Here is a 17,876-nt window from a genome sequence, read left to right as displayed (position 1 = left end):
TGATCTTGGTGGGGCTATTGTTTTCACTTGAGTGGGGGTACTTCTCGGAAGGGAGACGTAATGGTCGGACCAGGCGAGTGAGTGGTTAGCGGATATGGTGGTGTTGCAATTGCAGTCGGCTATCCAATCTAATTGTCTTCCTTTAGAATGCGTAGGTTGTGAAAGTCGATGAGTGAGGCCTAGTTCGGCGATGCTGTTGCTGATTACCAGTGCATTTTTGTCATTGGTATTGTGGAGGCCAAGGTTAAAGTCTCTGAGGAGGAGGGTTTGTGAACTCGGTTTAACATTGTTGGTTAGCAATAGTTCGATGTCTTCTTCAAAGGAAGAGAGTGGGCCAGGGGGTCTGTAGATCAGATGGGCTGTGATGGTTTGCAATGGTGATAATGGCAGCTTGATTGTTAGGTGTTCTGTGGATGGGAGTGTTTGGCTAGGAACCTGTCTGAGGCCCAGGGAGGTTTTGGTGATAATGGCAATGCCGCCGCCGCCTTTACTGGATGTTCTGTCTTGTCCGATAATCATATACTGGTCTAGGATGGCTAGGGACAGGAGGGGGCCAGAGGCTGGGTGGAGTCACGGCTCTGTGATGGCGAGGAGGTCTAGGTCGTTGGATGATATGAGGTCATTGATGTCAAGTGCGTGGGCTGTTAATGACCTAGCATTAATGAGACCTCCTTTCAAGGTTGCTGTGGTGTTTGTTAGTGGTGATTGAGGGTTAGTGTTTTTAGTTGGAATATTCGGTGACAGGTTAGGTTGCTTGAGATGTGCGCTTTGTTCTGGTCTGCTTTGTGGGGCTGTATCAGGAGTGGTTGGAGGATGCCTTAAAATGTCTTTTAGGGAATCTGCGACCAAGTCTTGTGTTCCTAATTGTGGTGGAACAAGGTATGTTCGGTGTGGGTTTCCGAGCAAAGAGGTTAATCCATTGTTCTGTTGTGAGATCCTGGTGGGAGATAATGCTTGTAGGTTTTGCACTGGTTTACTTGAAATCTGGTAGGACGGTAGTAGGTTTGATGTTGGCTGAGCAAGGTATTTTGGTGGCCGTGGTCAAGGCTGACTTCCTAGCTGGGTAAGTGACTTTGGTTTGATTCATAAGTGGGCTGTTGTGCGCTTGAAAATCCATAGTGTTTGATAGGCAGTGAGACAGAAGAAAGATGTAGAGAAGATTCAATTAAGCGTATGACTATCCTTTCAGAGAAAGGACATAAAATGGAGAAAGAGAAGCTACAATAATGTCAGGAAGAGGTCTTGTATATAGGACACTTGATTTCTCAGGAGGAGAGGAGTGTGACGCCTGAAAGAGCAGAAGCAATTATGAAGACCTCAGAACCTAAAACTGTGAGAGAAATGCAACACGTTTTAGGCCTATGTAATTATTGAGTGCCTGGGTTTTTGATTACAGTATCTATATTCAACCACTTTTTATAGGGCTTAAAGAAGCACAGATGGGCAAGAGAAAAATAATATGGACAAATGTGATGACTGAAGGATTTGAAGAATAAAAAATGGCGATCCATACAGCCCTTGTGTCAGGAATTCCATATTACCATGAAGAATTGTATTTATTTTCACATTCAAATGGAGAAATCATTATAGCAGCCCTTACACAGAAAACAACATTAGGACACAAAACATTAATCCCATTGTAGTGGGGTTTTACATCCAGTTATGAAAGGGCATTATCCTTGTGAGCAGTCTTTAGCTGCTGCTGCTGCATTAGCGATTGAAAAAGATTCAAGTATAACAATGGGCTGTTCAGTAACATTATTCTAGAGCATGCATTATTTGTGATTTTAGAGAAACCCAAAGGTACATTGACCACACAATGAGCATCAGGATATGAGGTAATTATATAGAATCTTGCAATTATAATTGTCAGATGTAAGACAGTGAACCCATCAAAGTTCATAGCTGAGCCAGTAGGAGAGGATGACCATGTACATGATTGCACAACGTATACTGAAAAACTATAATGAAATGCATGTGACTCAAGAGAGTCTAGCTGCTACAATAGCAGAACAGTAGTTTTCACCAAATCTGTTAGAGCATGTGACACAGTTCATTATAAATTGCATCATGTGCAAGAAATGTACTGCAGGGCATACTTTGCAAACAGTGAGAGGAGCATTTCCCAGACCGAATGTCTCATTGCAGCATCTACATATAGACTATGTAGATATGCTGCAGTCATGCAACAGTTACAGATATATGCTGGTCATGGTATGTCCTTTTTCTAGATGATCGAGGCAGGTCCATGCACACACCTCAATGTCACATGCGCTGTCAAGTTCCTTGTGCATGAAGTCTTTCCAAGATGGGGTGTGTGTGAGGTTTTGTGGTCTGACAATGGACCACATTTTGTAAACTAGCTGTTCGAAACAAACAGTTCTTCTATTAGGCATAAAGCATACGTTTTCCTCTGCTTATTACCCACAGGAGAATGGTGTTTGTGAACGATTGAATGGATTATTGAAGGAAAGGATTGCAAAGGTCAGATGACCCTAAAGAGGTATGGTTATGTTGCCTACCGCTAGCCTTATATGCTCTAAGGAACCAGCCAGGCTCAGATCACCATCTAACTCCTCGTGAGTTGGTGAATGAATGCTGCATGAGAAACCCCCTCAAACTAGGATAAAAACTGATGATCATAGTGTAGTGAAGGCACTAGGTGATGAGATGCATGATTACCTAACAACAATGACTGCAAGTGTTTCTTTCATGTCTCAACAGGTCAAGGGTCAAAGAGAAGCGCCAAAGAGGATCAACCCATTGCAGTAGAGGATTTTTTAAAACAACTATTCTATACCCAGGAGACGAGGTGCTGGTACAACCGTTTGCACACCCTTGGAGTACTCCCCCACTTTAAAGGTCCATACAGGGTGGAAGAAGTCACACCCACAGCAAACAAGTTAAAAGGATGAAGAGCTTAGCTACATTTGCATAACATCAAGCCATATCTAAGGTGAAACGACAACCCCTCCTACAACTACCCATGGTGAAGCAAGAACAGAAGTTCCACATATGCAGACTCGCTCTATGGCCAAGAGTAAAGACAAAGAAAATGAAGAACACAGCAGCACCCTAGCCTAAAGGCGATATCTTTTAACATTTGACAAGTAGTAAACAGACTTGCAATTATCCTAGAACTTTTTCAGAGACAATGCGTTAAATTACCAGGGATTGTGTTGCTGTGTGAGGAGAATCATTGGCAGTAGTCTTCTCAACAGTCTTTTCACCATTTCTATTGAAGGAGACAAAAACCCCAGCACCTTGCGGAGCGAGCGCAGGGTGTGCAGGGAGTGTGTTATTGTGTGAGGAGAATCATTGGCAGCAGTCTTCTCAACACACTTTTCACCATTTCTATTAAAGGAGACAAAAACCCCAGCACCTTACGGAGCGAGCACAGAGTGTGCAGGGAGTGTGTTGCTGTGTTTCTATGGGCTATGGACCTGAGGCCTTTGCGTGTCACCACAGCTTAACTAAAGAACTGAGTGCCTGACCTAGGTTAGTGGATTCGTTGTAACATTTATTTTGGAGCCGACAGGTGGCAGTGCTGACGTTTTGTCTATACTATATGATAACCACCAGCTGGCAATCATGCCAGCAAATACAAATACAAAACCCAGGCTACAAATACAATACAATGGAAACTCCTTGGCCAAGAATCCACCTAGGCGCAGGGGTAAAGAAACAAGGGCATACGATGAAGCCTGTGTCCAGACCTGCATGTCTACGAGAGGGTCTAGAGCAGCGACAAGCTGCATGGGAGACAAGGGGAGAGTTACCTTGTATTTTCAGTGCGCTGACCCCCACCCCAAACCTGTACAGAGGCACGAAGATGCCAACACTAACCCAGTGCCACTGGACTTTTTAACCACTGACTATGGGGACATTGACAATAACTCCCTGATAGCCATGTGCTACAAACTCACTGGCACAGTGGCCAGGTGCATAACATCAACAAAAAGTACAGACGCTCAGGCTCCCAATGCAGGCGTCACAGAAGTAACCAAGGCTAAAATGCATGCAACTGCTTCCCATCGGACTTCTACCTTGTTGAGTCCAGACACCTAGGTTGGTACGGTACTATCTGTATCAGAGGGTACAGAAATAAGCGACCGGCCCACACATTTAAATACCCAGTGGCTGTATATGTTGCCTAATCTGCTCAAAGGAACCGCAAGGGAAACAGTGGCAGATGAGGACATGACAATTAATGGAACAGGGGGGGAGTGTTATCGCTGACTCTAGCAACAGTACTAATGTGGCTGATGGAGTGTTACACTTTGCTGTAAAGATCTTGATGCAACTAAGTGGGGTAATCCTCGAGGAGGTGAAAAAACAGGGAATTGTATTAAGTCAACTCCCTAAATACCCCCAGAACAAGGTGTCACTGGAAAAAGCTCTGAAGTGACCGTACTTTGTAAAATTTGAAAACAGACCCAGGAATGTGCCAATCAGGAGGCAATCATCATTCCATCAGGAATAACCATACAGGATGGATTAGAAGTCGAAAACAACCTCTAAACGTACAAAACACAGAAAGAAAGGGGCATGGCAAAAAGGGCAAACATGAGAACACAAGCAGCAAGTAGCAAAGGCCAAAACAAGGTACAAAAGCAACTGGCCAAGCCACTTAACTCTACATCCATTATACAGGAGCAAATACAAACCAAGGAAACCCAGAGGAAGTCTACAAAGAAACAGATGGGCGGACCAAAATCTGCTGGCAGACTGTCCAGCTGGTTGCTGGGCGATGAGCCACAAATAAAACGGCCTGACGCAGATGAACCAACATCAACAGTCTGGGAGGAGCTGTCTCAGGAGGATAGCTCAGGGGCAACGTTCTCACCTTGGAAGCAAGACGACACAGAGCAACACAGGTTCAATCCCTGGGTCCGTGCTTAGAAACCTCTGGGTATTAAGCGCGTTATAAATAACCTATCATATCATATCACAGCTGTTGGAGGCACATGACCTATTGGGTCTAAAAGAGGGGGGAGTGGCTTTACCAGATCCATCAAGCCCTGCTCTCGCCCCACACCTGGTCAGTCCCAAATAGCACTTGGGTAGGGGGCCCCCGACATATACAGGAAACCAAACAAATAGGTCAGATTTGCTCAAAGTGTGCACCAGCATACCCACACTGAGAGTACTGTCACCCGCCGATTTTAGTTTTGTCCAGCCAGTGAAAATCAACGAAGGAAATGTTGTGAGAGTCCACTGTGTTTCGGCTGAGGTGACATCGCTGACACAGAGCCACCAAAAATCTATCCGGAATGTGGCATATGTGGTGGACTGTCCAACACACGTGATTGTCCCACAGACAGTGTCTATCACCCTACCCAAGGTATTAGCCCTCCAACAAGAAGGTGGTGGGCAAAGAGGTAACACTGGATGATGACATGGGATGGGCTTGGTTCAGAAAGTTCCTTATGCAGAAACTAGTGACACCACAGTGAATTATAAAGATAGCCAGTTGGAACACCAGGGGGCATGCATGTGCATTTATTGGACCATAATGGTTCCCTTTCCCTACTCAATGAATTTTCTGTCGTCTATCCCCAAGAAACGTGGCGCACAGACAAGATCCACATACAGGGTTTTACACTATTTCAACAAGAGGTGACTAAGGGTCGTAGAGGGCGCCCTTCTGGAAGCCTAATCATAGGTATTGAGCAAGGGGTTCCTATGAAGAATGTAAACCTAATTATGAGCTCACCAAACATTCTAGCTATTGAGGCGGTGGTGAATGGGGTGGGTGAACAAATGGCAGTACTGCTAATCAACATATATGTACCATCTGACATGGAAAATCTGGATGAGATACATGAGAACATCGATCAAATGTGCTCCACCTGGGTTTTTGAAGGGGATCGGGAATTCATCCTGTTGGGGGTTGGGGGAGACCCTAATGCGGGCTGCAGAGACAGGGAACCCAGTCTGGAATTCAGATGTGTTAAGTCTGCCAGTACAATAAAAAACTCTAGGGGAAACAAAAAAGGGGGCCAATGGATCGACATGTTAAAAGAGTGGGACATTTGGATGTACATTGGACAGACCCCGGCAGGTAGCCTGGGGGAATGTACCTGGACTATGGCTAAGAAAAATCAACACTGGACTACTTCTTTTGCATCAATGCCTGCTCTGAAAGAGTGCAGGCATCGGAAGCCAGAGAGACGCAGTTCAGTGATCACCACATGCTGATAATTTCCATGGTCTTACAAATGAGTCCAGGCTCGATGGGGGGAGTGTGCAAGTTGGAGGTCAATCACGGGAGTAACATGATCAGTTGGTCACCTAAAAACATATCCAGGGCGTGAAGATACATCAATGCATAGACTGGAGTGTAAATGGAAAGCTGGGAGGGGCTGACAGTCAAATTGCTGCTTGGCTGGAAATACTGTCAATTGAAACAGGGTTGGTGAGGGATATTCAGGTGGGAGTACATGAAGGAAAGGATAGTAAGATCTTTGCCATCGAAGTCCACAATGCCAAAAGGAGGATGTACCAAAAGGAGGATGCATACAATGTTGAGGAAAGCAAGAAGAGTGGTACAACCCATCCCCATTTTCAAGGCCAAAATGAGGAAAATAAAAAGAGAATATAAGAGCTGGCTGAAAAGGAGAAGGTCTTTGGCTGTAAATAGCAATTGGCAGCAGATGTTTGTGGCGCTCTGTAGCAGAAATCCTAGGACCATATGGCAAATGCTGGCAAGGGCTAAGGCCAATGATGATGCTACAGAAAGCATGTTTAACCCCATTCTGGAGTGTAAATGGGTTGAGTTAATAAGTGCAAATTTTGGAACAAAAGCAGATTGAAAAATAGAGATAGGGACGGTGGGGGATTTCGATCATATATACACTTCAATAACCAAATTGAAGGCCACTCGTGCACTTGTTGCTCTGTCTGTACTTGGCTGATCTGCCTGCTAAGCTATTGGAGGGGGAGGGACGCCCAGACAAGATCTGCTCTAAACATATAGCTAGCCTCTTGTATGCAGACAACCCTGTCTTGTTGGACCGCACAATAAGAGGTGTGAAAAACAAATTCAAGATATTGTCAGAATATGCCAAACAGAATGACCTAGCTATTAACCTTGGTAAGACCAAAAATACAGTGGTCTCAGGAAGTAAGATGGCTAGGGTTGGCCTGCAAATGGACTCACACAAAGTGGAATATGTCGATAGCTACCTATACCTGGGAGTGGAGTTATCGGCAGAGGGGGACCACAGAGCCATAGTTGAGAGCAAAAAGAGAAAGGCTAGACAACTAACATGTCTGATTGACAAATTCACAAAGGAAACAGTGGGATATTTGCTTAAAGGAATCCTAAAGCTCTACAAACAGAGCTTTGCACCAGCCATCCTCTATGGACTTGATGCATTGCCATGAAGGACCTGACATGGCTCAACGTGGCAGAGGGCCAATTCTGGAGGAGGCTCCTGGGTTTGCCACATACCACGCCAATGGCCTACTTAAGATTAGAACTGGGATTAGTATCCCTCATGAGCCAAGCAACCATACAAAGGGGCATACTATATATGAAATCAAGGAATCAACCTATTTGTCAACTTCTGCAACTCATTGGCTACATGTACAAAAGGGGAAGCCATCAAGCCTTGTTGCTGTAAATGAGGCATGGTTCACAAATATATATTGGTTCCCAGACTTTGAGCAGGGTACAAGCCAAGAGGTCCTGAAGGCCCTATATAAAAACAAGGTGAAACAGTGGGACTGGCTGGGAAATTATACATAGCTGCAAAAATTACATAACTTTAAATATGTACAGGACATTAGTCACTGCAATTTTAAGACCCAACGCTACCTTCTGAAGTGCCCCCTTCCGGCGGTCCGGAACTTTATGTTGAAACTGTGGCCAAACCAGTTGCTATTGCTTGCTTTGCAAGGTGCACAAGTTGGAGTAAAGGCGGAACAGCAAGTTTGTCATATGTGCATGCTAGAAGAACATACGGAAACACCAAGACATGTACTGACATTGTCAAAAAAGGGGATCCACGTATATGACAACGTTGGGTCAGTTTGTTGTAAGCTATGACGCAATTAAAAGCAACACATTTTGGTGTTATTGTTTAAACACAGATTTGTAATCTGTGCACATGGTACTATATTCAGTTTGGAAAGTTATTTTAGTATGTTTAAATAAGTACCACTAGTAATACAAAGGTATGACTTGGTAACACTATTGACTCGGTGCATTCAGTGGACTTCTAGTACTGTGGGGACTAGTTAAGTGGCAGACAATCCAAAAAACTAAAAGGGCAAGGAACAGAGTAAATGAACTGAGGAAAATGTTAACATGGAATTTGTGAATTTAATCATGAATTTCTCTAACATTCATTTTATCATGAATTTGGTATGGATTTTATGAGTACATGAACTAATAGGGTATGGGATTTAAATGCACAAGAGTAAGATCTGTAAATAGGTACATGAATTAAAGTTTTAATGATAAGGTCTGAAATGGTGCTGATGGTGTATTTTGAAAAGGTTCTTTATGAATTAAAACAAAATAAAAAAATTAACCAGCTAAAAGAAGAAAAGCACACTTCATCTTTATGTTACCTATTGCAATAACATTACAAACATTCCTGTATGCTGTTTTTACCTACATATTACAGTCTTATCCACCTCTAAAAGAAGATATGTCAACATCATAATGTTTCTGGAAATCCTAAGAACAATTATATCATTTGTAGAATAATTATTGCAATCATCTTGCAGTTCTTGATATACAGTTGTGATTCATGGAGACTTATAGTTACATATTAAAAGTCTGAGCAAAAATTAGGAGGTTTCAGAATATAAGAGGCTCATTGTCATCAGGAAAATCGATGAGTTGCCATGGAATAATAGTTGTGGTGTCATTCTGCATTATGATTTGTGTTTTCTTCTTGATTATTATGACATTTGGACATGTTATAAGAAATAATACAGATATGGTGGGTGGCAATGAAACGTTTACTATTGCCTTTGACGAAATCACGAACAGTATTTTTTAAATAATTTTAAAAGGCATCTCTTTCAAAGGGATTTTGGGGAAGATTGTGAAGATAATAAATACGTATCTTGATAATTTGTCTAATTTAAAGAATAACCAATGGTATCAGCACATGAAAAAGGTGGGAAGAAGGCCGTCAGATGAAACCTGCTATGTGTGTTCCCTTATACCTTATGCTTTGGGAACCTCTGAAATATTCATAGCAACAGAGGTATTAATGAAAAAGGCACATTGACTGACACACCTTGCACTTTGCCTAACCAGAGAACAGGTCCAAGGCAGAACAGCATCCATAGTGTGGATGAATAAAGCAACATCTCAAAGAGAAGACGATTATGTACAGGACATAAAGTTAAGAGAATATCCATCAAATAATACATTATGAACAGCCTGGAATAAATGGAGCAGGCATCAAGATTGAAGACAATAAGATGTTACAATGCAACGATAAGAATGGAAAGGAAATACGAGAATACTGGGAAAGAGGTCAACTACAAATTAAAGGAACAGTGCTTACTCCTGAAAGATGAGATGAAGGATTGGTTGTGCGCAAAGCAACAGCATTAACCAGACAGTGGGAAGTACTTGTGGCAAATGCAGAAAAGGAATGGAAAACCCAAAGGCCTAAAATTGCAAGATTGTTGACATGGGTTGACGGTGAGGGGGACCATTGCAGATACTACCCCTGAAGAATGCGTCTTTATGCTTCAGAAGTAATGGCAAAGTGAAAGTTGGAGAAAACTGCAAGTGTGGCAGAGTTTTCGATGTGCCAGGCATGAAGGAAGGAATAGCAGTCCTGATGGACCATTATTGGGCCTGTGGATCAAGAGCATATATAAAGTTGCCACCAAAATGGGGAGGAATTTGTTAATTGGTACTGATATGCATACCAGTCTTAGTAGTACCACAAAGTGACCTGCAAATTACAGACATCCCAAAAATTGGCACACACTTGAAGAAGAAAAGATTGTTTAATCGAAGCAGACAGAGGAGAGATAAGTACGTGTCAGCAAAATCAATAGAAGTCTATTATGACATTCCAGTTGTTCATCAGAACAGCAGTGATATTTACAGCTATATTCCTGCCAGGAATTCAGACTGCAGTGAACACCAAGTGGCTGCAAATCACCAGATGGGAGCTGCTGCAAACAATCAATACGACAATAAAAGGATGTAATCCGGTCGGAGAAGAGTTGAGGGCAATTAGGCTCATGGCCCTCCAAAACAGTTATGTCCTGGACTTAATTACAGCAATGGAAGGAGGCGTATGTGCAAAGATTGGGCCTTCTTGCTGTACATTTAAACCTGCCCATGATGAAGACAAAGGGACTTTGCCAGAAGCAATAACAATGCTGTTGACATTGTACACAGAAATGGTGGAAATAGCCGTCAAGGCCGTGGAGGACGACTGGTTTTCATCTCTGTTTTCATGGATTCCAACTGGGTTGGCAAATTACTTCAAATTACTTGGAGCAGTTCTAATGTTGGTATTGCTAGGATTTTGTTTTATAAGGATCATCTTGGGACAATGCCAGAAAACAGCCAAGAAAGCTATTGGGATGAAGATCATGATTGATATAGACACTGGAACTGGTGAGCAGATGCAAAATGAGTAAAGTATCCGTGAGAATATAAAGAAAAGTAACCTTGAACCTCCAGCAATTACGTTCTACTAAGTTAAGGATCATAAAAAATATGTAGAACAATGGATATTCTGTCCACCATCAGAATATTTCTGTCACATGACCTGGAGTGTGGATGAACATACAAAGAATGCAGGTCACCTGAGGGGGATGAGAGAGATATGGTCCCAAAGAAACAACAGTATGAAGAGATGATGAAGGAGAATGAAGAGCGGAATGTGGTTGCGGACTCAACCAGAGGGGGGAATGTAAAGGAGCAGTTGAATGCATTTTTTCTAACTCCCGTCCCCTTATCTCCATCATAATGGAACATCAGGAGAAGGGCCCTATGTGAGACTCCTTGTGTTATGCCTATACTGCATTCAGTGTACGAGAGCCGATATGCACTCGGAAAACCGTATCAACTGTATCCTTGCACTGAAAGTGTGGAAGGATGTCGTATTGAAGGATGTTGGCACGCACTAATGGACATCATGAGGCGCTGAGTGAAATCGGATGAGGACAGAGTGATGTCATGAAGAAGCTATACGAGGACATACTGAAACAATATGAAAATACTTAAGAGTGATGATGTAACTGAAGCGATAAGAGAAGCATGTACGAAATGATAAGTAATCATGAATGCAAAAGAAGATAAAGTAACTTGCTGATCAATAAGTACAAATACGCAGCAACGCAAGGTAGAAACGATACACAGAAGCTTGCTATAGGGGAATATATAACGTGGCAAGGACGGCAATAGTTGGAAAATGGGCGTTGAATCGTGCCGATAGTCAATTCAGCTACCTCAGAAACAGATCAGGGTTGCATGCTTCATGTGCAAACAAAGAGGAGTCTATGTTGGCTTATGATCAAGGACGCTATTTTTAAGGAATAGCTGCAAAGTACAAAGAGAGGCAGATGGATAAGCCATGACAGACATTTCTCTTAGATTAAAGAAGAAAAAAAACTGCAAGAGCCAAGTATTGGAAAATTAAAAGTGTATAAAGTCTATAGAAGGTAGAGTGAGCAAGTCTCTAGAGGCCAAGAGGAGCAATGACACTCAGTATAATTAAATCAAATAGCAGTAAATAAGAGGCTGAAATTGACTAATTAATTGTCTCTTTACATGTCACGCAGAAGTCGAAAACAGGGACTATTCATTAATCCTCCAATGAAGCTAGTGATATGCTTGTAGCCAGAACAGAGAGCAGCCTACAAGGTCAACTACAGATGGGAAACTTGGCTCATGGCTGGACTGATGAGAAATGATTGACTAATTGGGAAAGTGGGGTGTCATTTGACACGATTCAAGCACCGGTTTTGTTTCACTTATGTGCTGCTAGCCAAGCCGAATGTGCAAGGTTGGGTAAGAATGCTAACCAATCAGTGGGTATATGGGGCAACCTGCAATAAAATGTTGCATAGACCAATCCGCTGCCATTTCAGTATTATACATATTTAGAGGTAGTTTGAGGCGGGTCTTACAGATAAGAGAAAGCCAATGAAGTACTAACCTGTATACATTCTATAAGTAGACATGTTCCCCTAACCAATCCCTCCCGCTAATAGGTGTTATGGTTTCCCACGTAGGATGTCATAGATGACGCTTATTGTGGACCTCTGTGTAATCAAGTTTGTGTGAGTGTGCAAGCATCCGTCCGATGTCTGCCAGTTGACCCTGCTTTATTAAATTGAGAATAAACTAGTACTTTGCCCTATTCTTTGAGTCTGTCCGGTTATTTGGTCTGCAATCTTTATTGGTAATTCCATCTAGCACAAGAGACACTTCAAGGTACTAGATGTGAGAAATCTGAAGGTGTCTCACCCACTAGTGCCTGGAGATCTGTCATACAGATGGCCAGGACACAGTCATCGCTATTGGACCCAGTTCCTGGGGGTGGACCAGTGGGGGAGGATCACCTGGATGAGGGGTCTTCAGGGGGTGGAAGTGGGACACCAAAGATTGAGACGCAGTACTCCCTTCCTTGCCACACCTTTTCCCCATCCTGCCTTGTAGGATATTTAGAAGCTCTGCCCCCGCCCTTTTCTGCCACAAACACTTTCTTACACCGTGCCAGATAAAGGACTAAAACCAGAGATGTTTACCTGACATGTCCCAACACAAGGGTCAGGCAGAGCCAGGCAAGTGACAATAACCACACACACCTGACGACCCTTTACCTTCCCCACAGAGATAAAAGGCAGAGCACGAGAGCACACTACGAGCAAGGCCAACTGCATGAGGAAGCAGCTATTCTAGGACGGCAGTTCAAATGGAGATGAAAGGTGGCAAAAGCTGAAAGAACGACAAGCAGGGATGTGCCCTTGCCCTTTTCAACCCAGACCTGCGAAACCTCAGAAAAAGGCAACATAGACCGGGATATGCAGCAGATTTGTTGAGTAACAGATGTCACCGGTGCACGGGGGCCACCTGCATTGATAGCATAGGCGGGGAGGCACGCTGGCTACCATGGTACCGTCCTTGACTCCAGAATCAAGACAAGCCAATGGGTTTAGCACATCCGGAGAAAGCTGATTGCAACCTTGGGCTCAACACAGTTTGGTTTGCTATCAACAACATTATATGAATGCAAGGAACCTGCCAAACCGAAAGAACTTGTGTGTGTTTGAACTTTTGGGAAAGCCCAGAGAAGGGCTGGCTGCAGAGTGGTCAGGTGCTGCAGGAGTGCTCATTCGAAGGACTCTCACTGTCCCCTTTTGTTTTGCGTTGCAACTGCAAGTACCAGAAGGCCCTAGCAAAGGGCAGCGTGAGGTGTCAGAGTGGTCCTACATGGGTCACTTCAAATACTTTGTACAATCGAAAGTCTCTGATCCATTGCCAAGAGAAAGCCAGGAGCAGGGAAACCACCCTTTCTGAGGAGATGAAGCAAATCATGAACTGTATTAAAGATGACTATGTGAACTCGACGGAGGGATGCCAAGAGAAAAGCTAAGAGAAGTAAATCATGCAATGTGATAATATTGATATTCAGAGAAAAAGGACGTAGTGAACCTGGCAGAGAAAGGCCCACGTTGCAAGAAGGATCCGAGCCCGGCGGAGGGAGATCACCAAAGGAACCGTTGTTTATTTGTTGTTTTTGATCCAGCAGGCCTTCTAAGGCACGAGACTTTGTAGAAAAGAGACTTGGCCCGAGGGTTCTGGTATCGTTTAATGGATTGTGAACCTCATGCTGGAGAGGCCCAGGAGTGTGCTGTGCTCATGAGTTCCGCCTTGTCACGTGCTTAAAACATGGGGAAGGGAGACCTAGCCCTACCATCTTTACTTATAATTTTGTGAACACTTCTTTCTTTCCTGGTGAACATTATCCCACAATATTTTGTAATTTAGCGGTAAGGATTGACTATAGTTTATTTTTTGTATAGGCCCTTTTTATTTGACAAGATGCAACTAGGACTGCCTTAATATTATTTGATGGTCGTAGCTTGCTCCCATCTTAAATTTAGGTTTAGAGTAGGCGTTTTTATCACCCATTATACTTTTTAATAAACACCCCCGAACTGTAATCACTTGTGCCTGTCTTTACTGTTGCCACCCTGAGTTCCTTACATAGAGCACAGTTCCCTGCCTCATGCCTTGATCAAACTCAGATGCCCTGGGCAACGCCCATGTGTACCTCGCCTGGGTCCAGCACCAAACGGAGAGTGGTGGCACCTGGCCTCCATGACAACCTCAACCCCTCCCATCGCACTTCCCCCAACACAGGCAAGTGACTTTGCCACAGTACACAAATGATGCATGTTGGAAAACAGAGCTCAAATCTCACAGCGAGCTGAAGCAAATTTGGCACAGTATACTGAATGAGTTCTTTGTAAGAAGCACTTGCATATTGAGATGATAAAGGATGTTGAGACCAAGTCACAAATTTTACAAAAGACTGAAAGAACGGATACAGATTTTTGAACATGAGGACTTGATGACTACACCCCGAAAAAAACATTGTGACTCAGTGTTGTGTGTACTCCCTTCTACATTCTCTGTAAGCTGGTCAAGTGGCACAGCGAGTAGAGCGCTCGCTTTGACATCCGTGCAGAGCCTGCTAATGCAGGTTCGAATCCTGGCAGGGCCAAACTCAGCATTTCATCCATCCGAGGTCGAGGTAATAATAAGCAGCGCTCAGATACCTGAGGGTTCGTAGCTCTATATAAATGCCAAATTATTATTATATTTTGATAATGCTATTGAGGCTAGCAGCTCTGCGTGCTGTCATTGAGTCAGTTACATCTTAATTCTAAATCTCTGCAACTGCTCCAGACTCCTTTTAATCTACCCCTTCATGCAACTGCCCTTTCTTTTCTTATTGCTCCTTTCCTCACAATCCTTCTGCCAAACCACACTTCTACTTTCACTCTCATCTCCTTGTTTACCTCTCTGTATCGTTTGTTCTCAATCACCTGCCCCATGGTCACATAGCCTGCCCTTTTTCAAACTTCCCTTCTGACACTTCTGACTATCATCCCCAGCCATACACACTGTTCTATGGGGGGGGGGCAGTAATGCAAGGCAGGGTTTGGTGTGTTTGACCGTCTGAGAACTGATCACGGCAAACTGTTCCAAAAAAAAAACAGCCTGCATGCAATCAGTTCTTAGAGGATCAAAAACTCTTGCACCAATCCCTCACCCGCAATTTACCTGTTTGCTGGCAGCCTGGTTGACTGCAGCCCTGTGGCATCAGATCCGTCCATCGAACGCGGGTCGGATCCCACACAGCAGGGTCCGCCTCCAATACTGAGTAAGCGGGAGACACCCCCGCAACTCCCGCTGCACATGTTCGGTATGTATTAGCCAATTTGTACGTTCTTATTCGGCCAAATGGTACAGGCCAAACTATGTGAAATGTACCATTCGGGCAAATATGAGAGAACACATGCACTAATACCACGACGCAGTCAACTGTTTGTAGATTTCTCAAATTATGCCATTTTATTAAGGAAATTATATAAAAATAACATATATCATAGGGTAACTGGCACTCACACTAAATAACAAACATATACTGAAACATTCAGCAACACACTATAGCATACAATATTAACAGAATGTCTGAATGGCCTTCTCCTGTCCTAGGTAAGATCCGTTACCCAGGATTCAAAGTCAGCTCAAAATGCTCAACCAAGGAAAAAGAAAGGTTTTAACCAGCTCTGATAGTTTCAAGTCAAAGAGGAAAAAGAAAAAGATTTTCTTTTTTTTATGCAATTTTTATTATTTTTATAACAGTCAACAAAAACAATCCACCATTGCATGTCAGAGTTATCAAGCGTCAGATACATTACCACAAGGTGGCCACTGTTCTCCCATTACCCTCTCCCCTTAACTCGAGCTTACTTCCCTGCACCCTCCACTTCAGCGTCTTCTAGAGGTTCACCTTCCTCTGTATCCCCAAGGGAGTTCTGTTCATTTGGCCAGCGCTGGGTAGACCCATACAGTGTGGCTACCAAGTGTCTCCATGACATCAGAGTTTCTGTTTCCTCCTCCTCCTCTCCCCTATTGGTCGCCTCATACCATACTGCCGTCTCCGCCTCAGCCCATTTCTGGAGGTCATGCCACCACACCTCTATTTTGGGTCTGTGGCTCGCTGTCCAACCCATGGCGATTCTATGCTTGGCTAGTATGCAAGCCAAATCCTTACGTTTGCTTACGTGTCTCAGGTTGCATGGTCTCGTGAAGCCCCCCAACATACGTGCCCACACCGATTCCACATATAGCTGAATTCCTTTCTCGGTTAACTGGTGGGTGATTTCGCCCCAGAATGTCCCAATCTCCAGGCGTGCCCAGAACATGTGTACCATCCCAGCATTCACACATCAAGAGTTCATAGATTTGGGAGACCTTGTGTCCTCCGTCCGAGATATCATAGATTGTTTCTAAGGCTTTGTCGGGTTTATCTACAAGCACCGATTCAGGCCATGATTCTCTCAACCAACGTACCACCCTGGTATAGGTAATGTATTGCCCGGGGTGTAGACTGGTTTCGTCCATCAGCACATCAAAGTATATAACCTTTCCCTCTTGCCACAGGTCTCCCAATGTTGCAATGACCACCGGTTCCCAGTGCTTGCGAATCATCTTTCTTAGTTGATCATCCACTCCCAGCAATGCCACTAGCGGCATCTGTGGGGAACATGCAGTCGGGTTCTCCATGCCACGACAAGCCTTACGCCATACACCTTATCCCAGTTCCAATAGCCTCGATTGCCCTCTCAGTTCTGATCTGGGAACCCATATCATCTCTTTCAAGAAAAACGGGGCACATTCACACCTCAGCAATCTGGACACAGCTGTGGGGTCTTCCGTCAGCCATTTAGCCACATACTGTAATTGGCTAGCCAGGTGGTAGATCTCGAAGTTGGGCAGATTTATACCCCCTCTATCATACGTGTTCTGCAATTTCCATAAGACTATCCTGTTCCTTGTGTTGTGCCATATGAAGCCTCTGCATAAGCTCTGTATTTTACCAAAGAATTGCTTGGGTATCATATAGGGGATGCTCACAAAAAAGTGTAGTAGCCTGGGCAAATCTACCATCTTCAACAGCGCCACCCTCCCCACCATGGCCAGGGGAAGCTTCGCCCAGAATCTCATGCTCTTATCTAAGTTTTCTAATGCCCTCTCCGTGTTATGAGTGTGTTCATCTTCCACCTTATGATAAATATCAACACCCAGGTATCTAAAGGTGCTAGTCTCCCAGGGTATCTGTAATACTGGTAAGTTCTCTTGCGGGATCCCTATATATCTACCCAGGGGGAACAAGCTTGACTTTGTGGTGTTTACTGCTATCCTGGAGAGCGTGCAAATCGCTCCATTACTTCCAGTATATATTGCAGATTTTCCTCTGGGTATCTCAGGTATAGCAGTATATCATCGGCATACAGTGATATGCGATGTGTTTCGTATTGTTGGTCCTCAGGGTTCTGGCGGCGGGGGTGGGTTGATTTTGTTTCTCATCCAATCTATCCATCCCTGGGTCCAGCGTGCATTTAAAGTCACCTCCCCATATAACTACACCTCCCAGGTACGGGCTGACTTTGCCATACAGGGTCCTAAAATAGGCCACAGTGTCTTGGTTGGGGGCGTACGTGTTAATAATACATACCTCCTCATTTTCGATCAATCCCCTTATCGTGACCATCCTCCCATCTGAGTCCTCTGTGGACTGTATTAACTGGAAAGGTACATGTGGAGCAATCCAGGTGATTACCCCCCTGGCGTATGCCGA

Source organism: Ambystoma mexicanum, chromosome 5p (genome assembly GCF_040938575.1).
Source record: "Ambystoma mexicanum isolate Mex_15411 chromosome 5p, UKY_AmexF1_1, whole genome shotgun sequence".
NCBI classification, from domain to species: Eukaryota; Metazoa; Chordata; class Amphibia; order Caudata; family Ambystomatidae; genus Ambystoma; species Ambystoma mexicanum.
This window is presented reverse-complemented; position numbering follows the sequence as displayed.